Source organism: Dendrobates tinctorius, unplaced genomic scaffold, assembly GCF_039654945.1.
Source record: "Dendrobates tinctorius isolate UK_male_01 unplaced genomic scaffold, ASM3965494v1 ptg000015l, whole genome shotgun sequence".
NCBI lineage: Eukaryota > Metazoa > Chordata > Amphibia > Anura > Dendrobatidae > Dendrobates > Dendrobates tinctorius.
The window spans coordinates 32362044-32375334 of record NW_027361683.1 but is presented as its reverse complement, the minus strand read 5'-3'; the positions used below and the strand labels follow the sequence as shown (position 1 = coordinate 32375334).

Here is a 13291-nt window from a genome sequence, read left to right as displayed (position 1 = left end):
GCAATAGAGGGGTTGCAAACTGCCAAAGAGGGGTTGCATAGAGTGCAAAAGAAGGGTTGGCAAAGTGTGCAAAAGAGGGGTGGCAGAGTGTGCAAAAGAGGGGTTGCATAGAGTGCAAAAGAGGGGTTGGCAGAGTGTGCAAAAGAGGGGTTGCAGATTGCAAAAGAGGGTTTGCATAGAGTGCAAATGAATTATTGGCTGAGTGTGCAAAAGAGGGGTTGCAGAGTGCAAAAGAGGGGTTTGGCAGTGTGCAAAGGAGGGGTGACGGATTAGTCATGTTATTTAAGTGCTGTTTGCTTTCCCAAAATATGCTATTGCAGATCACCCCCCTTTTTTTGCTTCAGGATCATCCCTGCATTTTGGATTCCAGGCGTGAGAGCTATCTCGACTGGGACATGAAAGAGCGGGCCTGGGAGGATGTGGCCCAATCCCTCATCCCAAACCGCTGGCAGCACGCAGATGTCATGGAGCAAGACTTTATATGTATGTACTCAGCACATGACATGATATACTTGTTGTTTACAATTTAAAAAGTGCAAAATTGAGTTATGTTTTTTTTCCACTTCAGTGAACTACATTGAGACCAAGTAGGGATCTGCAAGGGACCAATGAAAAAGAGAATTAAAAGTCAAAGCTGAGAGGCAGAGGTCAGGAGAGGCTGGTGGTGAAGAAATGAAGCCGCACAGATTCACTAAACAGCTTCAATTTCTGCTTCCTGTCCTTGGCATATGTGAGTAAGCATACATACATACATACATATATATGTATCCTCTATGTTGATGTTTGTTGTCTAGCTACTTAAATTGCCTATTCTCATTTGCAGAACTGAAGAAAGTCTTCCTGCAGAGTCCACACAATCACAGCAGCAACAGTCTACAGCAGTGGTGCAAGTACTTCCTTTTAGTCAAGCGAACCAATCATCATTGCAGAAGAGAGTTCGGAATATCCTGCAGAAAGGGTGGTCACTGTGGACATTCCGTCTCAGCCAAGCACAAGTGGAAGGAGCCATGGGAAGAGGAGAGCTGCTGCTGCTACTGCTTCTGTTGCTGCTGCTGTCCTTGAAACGATGCCTCCATCTGAGACATCCCAAGAGATCCTTGACTTTTTAAGGGAAAAAAACCAGAATGCCCACAGGAGGAGCTATTAAGGAGCTTCAGCCCATATTTTCGTAATGTGCTCCCAGAAAACAAGCAGAGCTGCATTAGCATGATCAACAGTGTCATCTACATATGTTCTCACGAACCCCATCAGATTGATTTGGAGGAGGCTATTGATGGGTTTAAGCAGTCAACGAGGTGTAGAGTACGCGATTCTTTTATGCAGCGCCAGGCTAGTGCAAATCTGCCACAGTCTTCCAGGGGCACATGGCAGTTTCAGGGCTCATCTAGTATTTTTATCACTCCTCAATCTTCTGAGCATTCCCAGATGGGGATGCTTGACCACGACATCCCCAATTTCCTTATTATGTGAATTTGGAATTGCAGCATAACCAGTTTTAATAACAAATGCCAATTTGGCCACGTAGGAAATGTTTGTTTTTTTGTATTTCAGAAACATTTCTGCACAATATTTTTTTCTAAAAAAATATATATATTTTGTTAAACAAAATTTAGCAAAGTAACTTTGTGAGAATGTTTTTGATTGGGATCAGTAAGTCCAGCCGTTAGTTCTGATGTTGTGTAGCTTTGTGAGACTTGATTAGTACTCTAGTTTCAGTGTGCCACAGAAGATCAGAACTAATGTTAATTGTAGAGTAGATCAAATTGGATTAGAGACATGTGACCTGAGTGACATCAGTTTTCAAGTCTGTAAGCACATTGCTGCATACGGGCTGGAAGCAAAAATGTCTGTAGCAAAAATACCACCAAATTTGCAGACGGTAAAAACACTGATTTCCTTGTGTGTTTTTCAAAATGTGCAGGGAAATCAGCCGCCACAATCCACACTTTGGGTCTTAATAATCATTTGATGAAATGGCCGCCTGCTGCCAGGAGACGGCTCCCTGGGAAGACACAAAATAATCTGCAAAAACCTCTTGAATTGCAATTGCAGCTGCTGCAGAGCGACCAAAATTAACTCGCTGATCCGAGGTGTTGATGGTGTTGTCCGATGGAGTTTCCACAGAAAGCAAGAGCCATAAAGCAAAAATATATAAAAAAAACAAAGAAAAAGCTTTACACAAGGCTATATCATAATAAACAACATAATCTTTATTGAAAAGACAATAAAACAGATAAAAATAAAGGGTAGACACCAGAAGATACAGGAAACAAAAGGTGGGTATACCCAGGTAATTAACCTCAAGACAAATATGAGAAATGTCAACAAAAATTGGTTTTATACTATTATGAAAATTCAAGATCCAGCACTAAGTATAATAATCATAGTTACACTCATAATTGTTCTTTTGTTAAATGCAGCTAGGGGCACATGAATAAACAAAATAATTAGTAGTAAAAGCACAAGTTGCTACAGCCACTATCAAGTAACAATATATGAAAAAAAATGTGCTCCCAGTTGCATAGAACAACAATATGTAAGATCGCAAAGTAATACTTTCCATGATAGTGCCAAACAAAAACAAGTCTTTTACCAATTAAATATACATTCACATAAAAAGGTATAGTTACCAGGAGGATTAACCCAGGGAACCCACCACACCCGACGCGCGTTTCTCTATGAAATGCTTCGTCCAAGCATTTTTTTTACTTCATCTCGTCTAACATAATTGTGTAACACCACACACGCCTTATCAATAAATATTGCACTCTCTGGTCCTACTTCCATGCAGCTCATGAGTACATGCCACTTTCCCGACAGGATCCCAAAGGCACACTCAATGTACCTTAATGCTTTTGTAAGTCTATAATTAAAGATCCTCTTCCGTGAATCTAAAGATCGTCGGTGAAATGGCCGCATTACATTTGGGGTGAGTCCAAAACCCTCATCAGCAACCAGGACAAATGGAAATTGGTGGTTGGTGTAGTCCAGTAATAAAGCAGGTTCGGGGACATTTAATTGGTTATTCCTCAAATGGTAATCAATTTGAGAGCTACTCCAGATCCTTGTATCAGATGTGCTCCCATAAGCCCCAATGCTGACCATTACAAAATTGTGATTGCTGTCAGCAATAGCCATAAGTACAATTGAAAAATAATGTTCATAATTGAAAAATTTGCAGCCAGAAAATACTTTTTTTGACCCGGATATGCTTCCCATCCAGCGCATCGATACAGTGTGGAAACTGTGCATTTTTTTGGAAGTCCGCAATCTCCTTTAGCCGCTCCCACAATACCAAACAGGTATGTGCAACTATCTTGGACACTGTAGTAATCCCTAATAGGAACTCAAAATGAAGTGCCGAAAAAGAGTTGCGTGTTGCAAGGAATCTGTAATTTTAAAAAAAGACGAAGGTAGACATTAGTAATCTATCATGAAACATTAAAAGCCGAAATTAATTATTTAAAATAAGGTTGTCATTACCTCAATGTCACAAGAAGCCGCTGTTCCTGAGAAATGCAGCGATGCATTCTGGTATCCTTCAATGTTATCCAGGGGCCGCACCTCTGACAACACCAAATCAAAAGATGCCACGGACATACGGCAGTATGTGAAGAATTTCTCCAGGAGCAGGCGCAAGTCACTGTACAGCATATGGAAATGACCCTTCCACGAACGCTGCAACAAAACTGGGTGCACCAACAGTCTCATTGGTGCAAGTACAGCTGCTGCTCTCTGCTCATGCTCTAACTGCTGGTTAAGCAACCAACACAGAATCACATCATCTTCAAAATTACTCTACATGTTCAGAAAACTGAAATCCAAAGTTTGAGACAAACAAAGGACACAGAGCTCTGCACACTGTGAAGATCAGAAGAAAATGGCACTGGAGAAAGGGTGAATTCATTTTTTCAATTTTATTAACAACTTCCATTTTTTTCTGACTTTTCAAAAGGTATTCCAAACCAGAAAAACGGCGATCCGAGAAGATTTTTGCGGCCCGTTTTTACAGAATACCGTGAAAATTACCACAATACGGCCCGCAAAAACGGGCCGCAAAAACCACGGCAAGTGTAAAAGAAGCCTTATACTTTTCCTCTCGTTGTTCCGCTGCTGTTTCTGCATTACAAATACTTATGTGAAATACTGACCAAATACTGAACTGTGAACGAGACCTAATAGTTTAATTCACCAAAACCACTTAAAAAATTGCAACGAAAAATGCCGTTGCAATATCGGCAGCCTATTTTTATTCTTTCATTGCTTTCTACGGGTGAAAACACACTGAATTAAGTGACACACTACAGATTTAAAAAGCGCTACAGTTCTGAAATTCAGTCAGAAAAAAAACAAGCGCATGCAGGAGATTTCGGAAATCTCATATGTTTTGCTGGCACTTTAAAAAGCAGCTTTTGGCCACGTTCATATGCAGAATTTTTGCAGCTTTTTCTTCTGCAAATAAGAAATTTACAGCATTTTACAGCACAAGCAAAGACTGAGATTTTCAGAGATCTCCTGCACACCCTTTTATTTTCTCCTGACTGAATCTCACAACTGCAGCGTTTTTTAAATCTGCAGCGTGTCACGTCTTTCAGCAATGTTTTTCACCCGTAGAAAGCAATGAAAAAAGTTTTAAAAAAAGCTGCAAATGTCACAACGTTATTTTTCGCTATGTTTTTGGTGAATAAAACAAACTTTATTAAACATGTACTGTAGACAAAATGCATACTGTAAAAAAAAACAAATAGCAAAAGCTCTAAGGGTATGTGTCCACAGCTGCTGTGTACTTGTATAGCATCCAACCCGCAGCGTCCAGATGTTACAGCATAGTGGATGGGATTTCAAGAAATTCCATCTCCACTATGTGTCCAGAGATGCCCGCTGCTCACCTGTGGAGATGGCCATGGGGCACGTCTCTCCAGACAACCGCATCTCAATTTATCTTGTATAGATGCGAGTCTCTGCAAGAGAAATCTCACCCGTACAATATACTGGATGCGGTGATTCCACACGGTTCAGTGACCACATGCGGAATCGGAATTATCTGTGTTCAAAAGATGGCAGCACTTTGGACGGAGCACATGTCCCAAGTGCTGCCATTTCCGGATCATCTGCACATACCCTAAAAAATGGATGCTTTGAAAGCAGTCTTTTTACTGCCAAGAGAGTAGTCTTTGGCTGCAAAAAAAAGAAAAATGCACCAAAAACGCTGATTCATATGCACACCTGTACTATATATGTGTGTGGTTTACCCTTATTATTTCACATGGGAATTCATTTATCTCTATATCATAAATATCCTAATTCAGCAGACAATATTCCTGTCTTGTGTCATCCAGACAGTAGTGACAGTAGGTCGCCCTGTCACATTACAAGCGTGATTAGTGACTGTGCACAGAACCCATGCTGATCACTGCTGTATGTGGCTGTGAATCCTGATCCTGCAGTGATCAGCACAGAGCTCTGAGACCACAGTGAGTAAATCAGTGCTCTCTGACCTGTTATTGCTGCTCTTACTTACCAGGTTCTGTGGCTTCACTTAGGCGTATCCATTCTCAGGACAGTGCTAGGAGCAGCCAGGATGAGAACTCAGGAGGTGAGAACACAGACATGGCTTTTGACCTCTGCTGTGACACTGTCACTCTGCTGTAATCGGCCCCTCACCCTCACTCTCAACTTTTAACCTGACTGCAGGGAGAAAGAGAGAGATAGGGGGACTCAAGGGGGGTTTGCAAGAGATTCTCCGGGACTACAGAGCAATGCACAGCATTATTCACTGCTGTACACCCTCTGGGAACTTCATAAAGGGGCTGCAGACACAGGGGGCTCACTTTGTAGGTAGGGGCCCCAGGCATCTGCCTGGTCTGCCTGCCCCAAACGCTGACCCTGCCCCCAGTTGTCGGCACCCTGCTGCTGCACACCTATCCACCCTGGGCATTCTGCACAGCTCCTGCTGTGGTCGTTCTTGGTCCTGGGACACTCCTCCGAACCATATCAAATATGGATTGAGTGTGTTGATAAACTCCGTAACCCCGCTGAGTTACAACCAGGTGCTTTAATCTTCGTGGCTCCCCTGAGCCACAGCCAGATGCTTGCTTCTGCATGTGCTGCTGCAGAATCCAGAAATGTGAACCTCGTCCTTTGCCCCATCAACTGTTTGTAGGCCTCATCTGTCACCCCTAACATCAAGGCTACCAGAGTGCCCTTAGAATTGTTCTCCACATGTGAAGTAGCAATCACTAAGCGGGTTGGGGAGCACTCACTTGGCAGTGATATTCAATCATACAGCAACCATTTCTTCATTTCAATAACTCTAGTTCTGGTTTATTTCACAATCATAAACCACTGTAGGCCATGTAAACCTCACAGACCCGACATGCTGTACATTCTCTTCAGCAGATACATCTGCACGATTTACAGAAACATATCTTCCCTATTAGTCCATTTCAAATCCGGTTATGTCCACACAGTTCAATAACTAACACCTGTCAGTTCACACCATTCCCCATGCTCTGGGTTACCTGCTTAACAGCTTTGCTTCACATGGGTCCTGTCTCTAGTCCAGACCCTCAGTAGCTTCCTGGACTATCAGTAGCTCCAAACCAGGCTCCAGACTCACTCATGGCCTTTTTTCTCCCTCTTCATGTGATGCAACCAGGAAGCACCTAGGACTTTTCTGACATCACAGCAACACACCCCCTGGGACGTATGTGGTTAACCAAACCCACCCATCACTTTCTGGTTAACCCTTAAATCCAGCCCAGCCATAATCAACTATATCGGTTTATGGGACAACAAGACCCAGCAAACTGTCCTGGATTTAGATTGCAGCAGACCTCTGTCTGTGCGATACATACCCGTCTCTCGTGATACCACTAGCTGGTAAAGCACTATCTATCTATCTATCTATCTATCTATCTATCTATCTATCTATCTATCTATCTTGTCTATCCACTATCTATCCAGTGACTTAAATATATTTGTCATTTTGTTCACACAATATATAAGGCTGTGTTCACACCTTGAGTTTTTGCTGTGTTTTATGCAAATTTTAACCTGCATTTTACAGTACCAGCACAAGCAATCAGATTTCAGAAATCTCATGCACACAAGAATGGATTTTTTTTCTGATTGAATTTCAAAACTGCTGCATTTTTGAAAACTACAGCATGACACTTCTTTCAGAGTTTTTGCAGCATTTTTTAACCCATAGAAAGCAATGAGTAAGTGCAAAAGGCAGCAAAACACACAAGTATCAGGTTTTGCTGTGTTTTTAGTGAAAAAGGTAGGTACAGCAGGATATGAAACTCATTAATTTTAGTGATTTTACCAAGTTTAAACCATAATTTCTTGGCTCTCCTCACCTGAGAATGGCAGTTAGGATTAGCACAATTTAATTAAATTAGTGATATGTAGAAAGTAAATACTGGCCGACCAAGGTGGGAAATTGAACAATACCTGATCAACTCAAGGGCTGACCAAAGTGTGAAAGTAAACCCTGTCCTACAAACTCAATGCTCTGCTAATGTCTTAGGTAAACTATTCCTGACGAGTTCCCCCCCCCCCCCCATTGTTACATTTATAATTGTGTATTTTATCATGAGCTCATGTGAACTTTTTGTTCAGGATAGTCACTATTTTTCAGGCATAAAAATGTTTTTCCTCTAAATAATTTGATCAAATTGCCCTTTTTTTCCCAAAATGGTTTAATGGTTTCACATATTGTATGTCTTGCATTGGTGACCCATGTTCATGCTTCTGTGGTGGAAACAAAGCAAAGCTGAACTTTTGAGATCCTGAAAAACGTAGCAAAAAAGAAAAAAAATGCAGAAAAACTTGCCAAGATACTGCCAACAGAGCAGGTTGTTCTTGCAGAAAACAACTGCAGCAAAAATGCAATGTGTGAACATAACCTAAGAGTTACCAAGTTGCAGGCATAAAGTACAGAATAGGATTTTCTTCCATGTGCTGTCGGAAAATATCTGAAAGGTGCTATATACAGTATTAGTATAATTTAAAGATTTATGCACAAAATACAATTAATTCTTTTCAAAGAAAAGCTAGGAACCTGTGTACAGTGTGAGCAAGGCGACCTATCTGCGTTATCGGCATGGACATGCTGAGAGTCTCAGTTGCTCAGAGTCAGTCAGAAAGATAAGGATAGGATGGATACACAGCGGAGCTGATATGCTCATCCAGATTTATATGTGGAAATTTCCTAATCCCCTCTGGGAAATAGCTATCTCTACTTAAATAACACAGTTACAAAGGCATTTACTGAAATTCAGAAGTATATATTCTAACTATTTTTCCACTAAATACTAAAATACTTCTGCAAACCCAATCAAAATTTTGTACTATGAAAGTAAAAACACGAAATACAGTATGCGAAAGGTTAGTGTGAAATGATGGTCTGGTCAGTTGTCCTCAAATTACAATTAAATTAAAGATGTTGATTTGCACATAATAATGATTCCCATATTGTGTACAAAGAAGACATTATCCATGAAATATACTCTGGACAATAACAATACTACATGTGGAGGATCATGTGAAAGCTATGAATTCAAGGGGTTGTACCACGAACAAAAGTACATTTGAATCAATAGATCTTGGAATAATGATAATTTCCACATTTGGATGTGTTTTAAAAAAAAATGTTCCTGCGCTGAGATATTCTTATAAATGTGTCCCTGCTGTGTACTGTGTAATGGCCGTGTCTGATCCTACAGACAATCCATGTGCTATCCATATGCTGTCTGTATTTAACAATGCAAAGTATAGGAGAAGCTTCGTCATTTATTTATCCATCTATGAAAAACACGGATGACACACTGATTGTAAAAACGGTCACACGGACCGTACACTGATGGTAAAAATGGACACACAGATGACACACGTGGCAAAAATGGACACACGGATGACACACTAATGGTAATAACCATCATACAGACCATATACTGATGGTAAAAACGGACACACAGATGACACACTGCTGGCAAAAATGGACACACGGATGACACACTGATGGTAAAAACGGTCACATGGATGACACACTGATGGTAAACACGAACACACAGATGACACACTGATGGCAAAAATGGACACACCGATGACACACTGATGGTAAAAGCGTCACACGGACCGTACACTGATGGTAAAAGCAGATACACAGATGGCACACTGGTGGCAAAAATGGACACACAGATGACACACTGATGGTAAAATGAACAATGGACACATGAACCGTACACTGATGGTCAAAAAAGAACACACTGATGACATACTGTGTCAGGACTCTGAATATTTTTGGCTACCTTTTGGGCATGCCTGCCCTTTTTAAAGATGGCGTCTTTTGTTTTATGTGCTCATTGTCTCCCTGCCTTATAACTCCACCCCATACACTAGTCTGTGCTAGATTATTCTGCCTGTATTCTTCTCCTGGTATTTTTACTGACTTTCTAGCTGCTCCTGAAAACCTGTGTGAATATCCTGCTCCTCACTCTCTGAGTTCTGCTGTATTCATCTATGTCAAGTGTTCCTCCTGCTCTTGATTGCTCATGCTGCTTCCTCAGTGCCGCTGACCTTCACCTGCAACACGTAAGCTGGCTGCTGCTCTGGTTCTGCCTGGTTCTACACTGATGGCAAAAACGGTCACACGGATGACACACTGATGGTACAAAATGGACACACGAATGACACATTGATGGTAAAAACTTACACACAGATGACACACTGATGGCAAAAACCGACAAACGCATAACACACTGATGGTAAAAACGGTCACTCGGATCGTATACATATGGTAAAAACAGACACATGGATGACACATGGATGACACACTGATGGTAAAAACAGACACACGGATGACACACTGATGGTGAAAATGGACACACAGATGACACACTGGAGGCAAAAATGGTCACACAGATGACACACTGATGGTAAAAACAGACACACGGCCCGTGCACTGATGGCAAAAACAGACACATGAATGACACCACTCACAGAAAAAACTGATCACATGGATGACACACTGATCGTAAAAATTGACGAACAGATGATAAATGTTACACCCTGTCCAGGTTCTGGCCCTGCCCCTAGTTCTGGTCCCTCACCTGCTCCTGCTTTCCACGCTGCCCCTGTTCCTCAGTGAGGTTCCTGCCTGGATTCGCGTGCTCTGTCTTTCGGCATCCTGTTGTTGCTTCTCTCTCCCCCACTTCCTGGTATGCTGTCAGCAGGCCTTCAGGCAGAGTGCTTAGGACGCGAGCATGCTTCCCTCTGGTCTCTTAAATGGACAGCGTGCATTTTTTGAAAATAGCAATTAAACAATGGCAGCGCACTGATTACTATTTCTGGCCTCTCCTCCATAGGGAGAGTGCCAGAGCAAGAAGTATCTACTCTTGCTATATCCGGTTCAGTCTCCGTTCTGTCTGCGCTGTGTTAGCAATTTGTTTGCACTTGCTCATACTGTTTGTCTCCACAGAGTATCAGTGACCAGTGTTCAACTATCTCAGGCAACATCAGTATCCATCTATTCAAGTGCCATCCCATTCCGCCAATTGCCACTTGAACCCGATGACTATGTCAAGGTTACTGGAGCCAGCTTCCTATCATCTACCCGGAACCTGACCTCCCTGACCAGTGCCAGCTTCACCATGCAACCCCGGTGTCTGCCAGTCTGCACCATCAGATCTGTTATATCTGTTACCCGTTTGTCATGCTGGGACAGCTGCCACGTGTCAGGGGTCTAACTGGAGTTAGCACCTGGGTCCCCCAGGTATTCCATTCTGGTCCTGTTCGAGGGACTTTACTATAGATACCTGGGGCTCACTAGTCACGCCCCCTTCGGAGCCCTCCGGACCGTTGTCCCGAGGTTTCACTCTAAAAATAAAAACGAATGTGAATTTCACCATCTGTGCCTCCACTTCCATTTGTTACAGATTGCTTCGGCAATGGTATCCGCTGGATCCCAGAGGCCTCCGACTATGGAGCTTTGCCAAGAGGTAACCCGTTTATGGGATCAACAGGACAAGCTCACAACTTATATTCGCAGCTTGTCTACCCGCATGAATTCCCTGCAGACTTTGACTGCACCTGACTCATCTACCAGGACCCAGGTACCCGCCTGCATGGCAAGTAAAGGCCCTCGCCTGGCAGCTCCCACCTGCTTCTATGGTGACCCCACTCAGTGTCGAGGTTTCATCAATTAGTGCACTCTGCACTTCAAAATCCTGGGGCATATGTTTGCTTCTGACCGAGCCAGGGTGGGCTTCATAATGTCACATCTTACTGGAGAGGCTCTCGCCTTGCTGAACACTCTATAGGAGAGAGGGGACCCTCTGGTTAATAATCTTCAATCTTTCCTAGAAGCTTTTCACAGTACCTTCGATGAACCTGGTCGTGCCATGTCGACAGCTTCAGCTTTGCTCCGCTTACATCAAGGAACACTCACGGTGGCTCAGTATACTGTTCAGTTCCGTACTCTCTCGTCCAAGTTATCTTGGAACAATGAGGCCTTGGTGGCTACCTTCTGGGAGGGCCTATCAGTTAGAATCAAGGATGAGCTGGTGGGATGGGACAGGCCTACCACCTTGGATGTTCTGATATCCTTGGCAACTCAGATTGACCTGTGTTTTCAGGAACTATCCAAGGAGATCAAACGAGACAAAAGGCTCTACCACCTGGGCTCCAGTACTCCTAAGATGGCTACCTTGCCTCCCTCCCCTGAGACCATGGAAGTTGATCAAGTAAGTTTGGCCAGCTGCCGCCAAGAGGCTTGTCGCAAAGACGGAAGTTGCCTCTACTGTGATAGTCCTGAGCACCTGATTCGTACCTGTCCAAAGAGGTCGGAAAACTCCAGTGCCTAGGCTTGGTAGGTGAGGCCACCCTAGGTAGAGAACATTCCTCTCCCTCATTGCAGATCTTGGTCTCAGTGTCCTTCAGAGCAATAAAATTTTCTGGACTTTGTCTGCTGTACAGCAGACGTTTGTGGATCATTACCGCTTACCAGTCCAGTGTCTTCCTGACCCGTTGTGGGTGACCACCGTAGATGGCAAGCCACTGACCAAGCCCGTCCAGTTGCAGACAGAGCCTGTGAAACTCAGGGTAGGTCTAAAATGCACTCTGAAAGAATCTGCTTTTATGTGTACCCGGTTTGTCTCACCCTTTGCTTTTAGGTTTACCATGGTTCCATATGCATGAACCAGTCCTTAATTGGAGAACTGGAGAAGTTCTGCACTGGGGAGATTACTGCATGCACCGATGCTTAACCCGCATTCAACCAGTTTAATCTCCTGTCCAACCTGTTACCTTGCCACGGTTACCATCCTCTTACTGATCCTTCTTGGATGTCTTTGGGAAAAAGGAGGCAGAGAGACTTCCCCCATACAGGTTGTATGACTGCCCGATTGATCTTCTTCCCGTAACATCTCCCCGTGGGAGAGTTTATCCCCTTTCCCAAGCAGAGACTCAAGCTATGTCAGACTACATCCAAGAGAACCTGGCCAGAGGATTTATCCAAAAGTCATGTTCACTGGCAGGAGCTGGATTCTTCTTTGTGAAGAAGAAAGACAGATCCCTGTGGCCCTGTATCGACTAACGGGGTCTAAACCAGATCACCGTAAAAAACAGGTATCCAATACCTCTTATTTCAGAACTGTATGATCGTCTCCGAGGGGCCAAGATCTTCACCAAATTCAATCTCAAAGGGGCCTACAACCTGATCTGAATCCGAGAAAGAGACAAAAGGAAAACAGCCTTCAACACCCGTGATGGCCACTACGAATACCTGGTAATGCCGTTTGGCCTAAGCAATGCACCTGTGGCTTTTCTGGAATTTATCAATGACATTTTCAGGGATCTGCTCTATACTTGTGTTGTTGTCTACCTGGACGACATTCTGATCTTCTCGACTGACTTAGCCTTGCATCCGACACAAGTGCGTCTGGTCTTACAGAGACTCAGAGAGAACAGGCTGTATGCCAAGTTTGAGAAATGCCTCTTTGAACAATCCTCTTTGACTTTCCTCGGTTACACTGCATCCTCCACAGGATTAAGAATGGATCTAGAGAAGTTGTCGGCCATCCTCAAGTGGCTTCGTCCGTCTGGGCTGAAAGCCATACAGCAGTTCCTGGGGTTCGCCAACTACTACAGGCAATTTATTCCACACTTTTCCACCTGAGTGGCACCCATCTTATCTTTAACCCGGAAAGGTACAAATCCCAAGGATTGGCCCCCCAAGGCAGAGGAGGCCTTTGTTTCTCTCAAGAAAGCCTTTGCTGCTGCACCC

General features: G+C 43.3%; 1 long non-coding RNA gene across 1 annotated transcript in view; it reads right to left on the bottom strand.

The window, feature by feature from the left end:
• LOC141074768 (uncharacterized) overlaps window positions 1-6663 on the bottom strand; it is a 94935-nt gene extending 88272 nt beyond the window's left edge. Inside the window, exon 1 of the long non-coding RNA XR_012227206.1 lies at window positions 6522-6663. This is a non-coding gene — a long non-coding RNA (uncharacterized lncRNA). The remainder of the gene's footprint in view (window positions 1-6521) is intronic.
• Between the last annotated feature and the right edge of the window lie 6628 nt (window positions 6664-13291).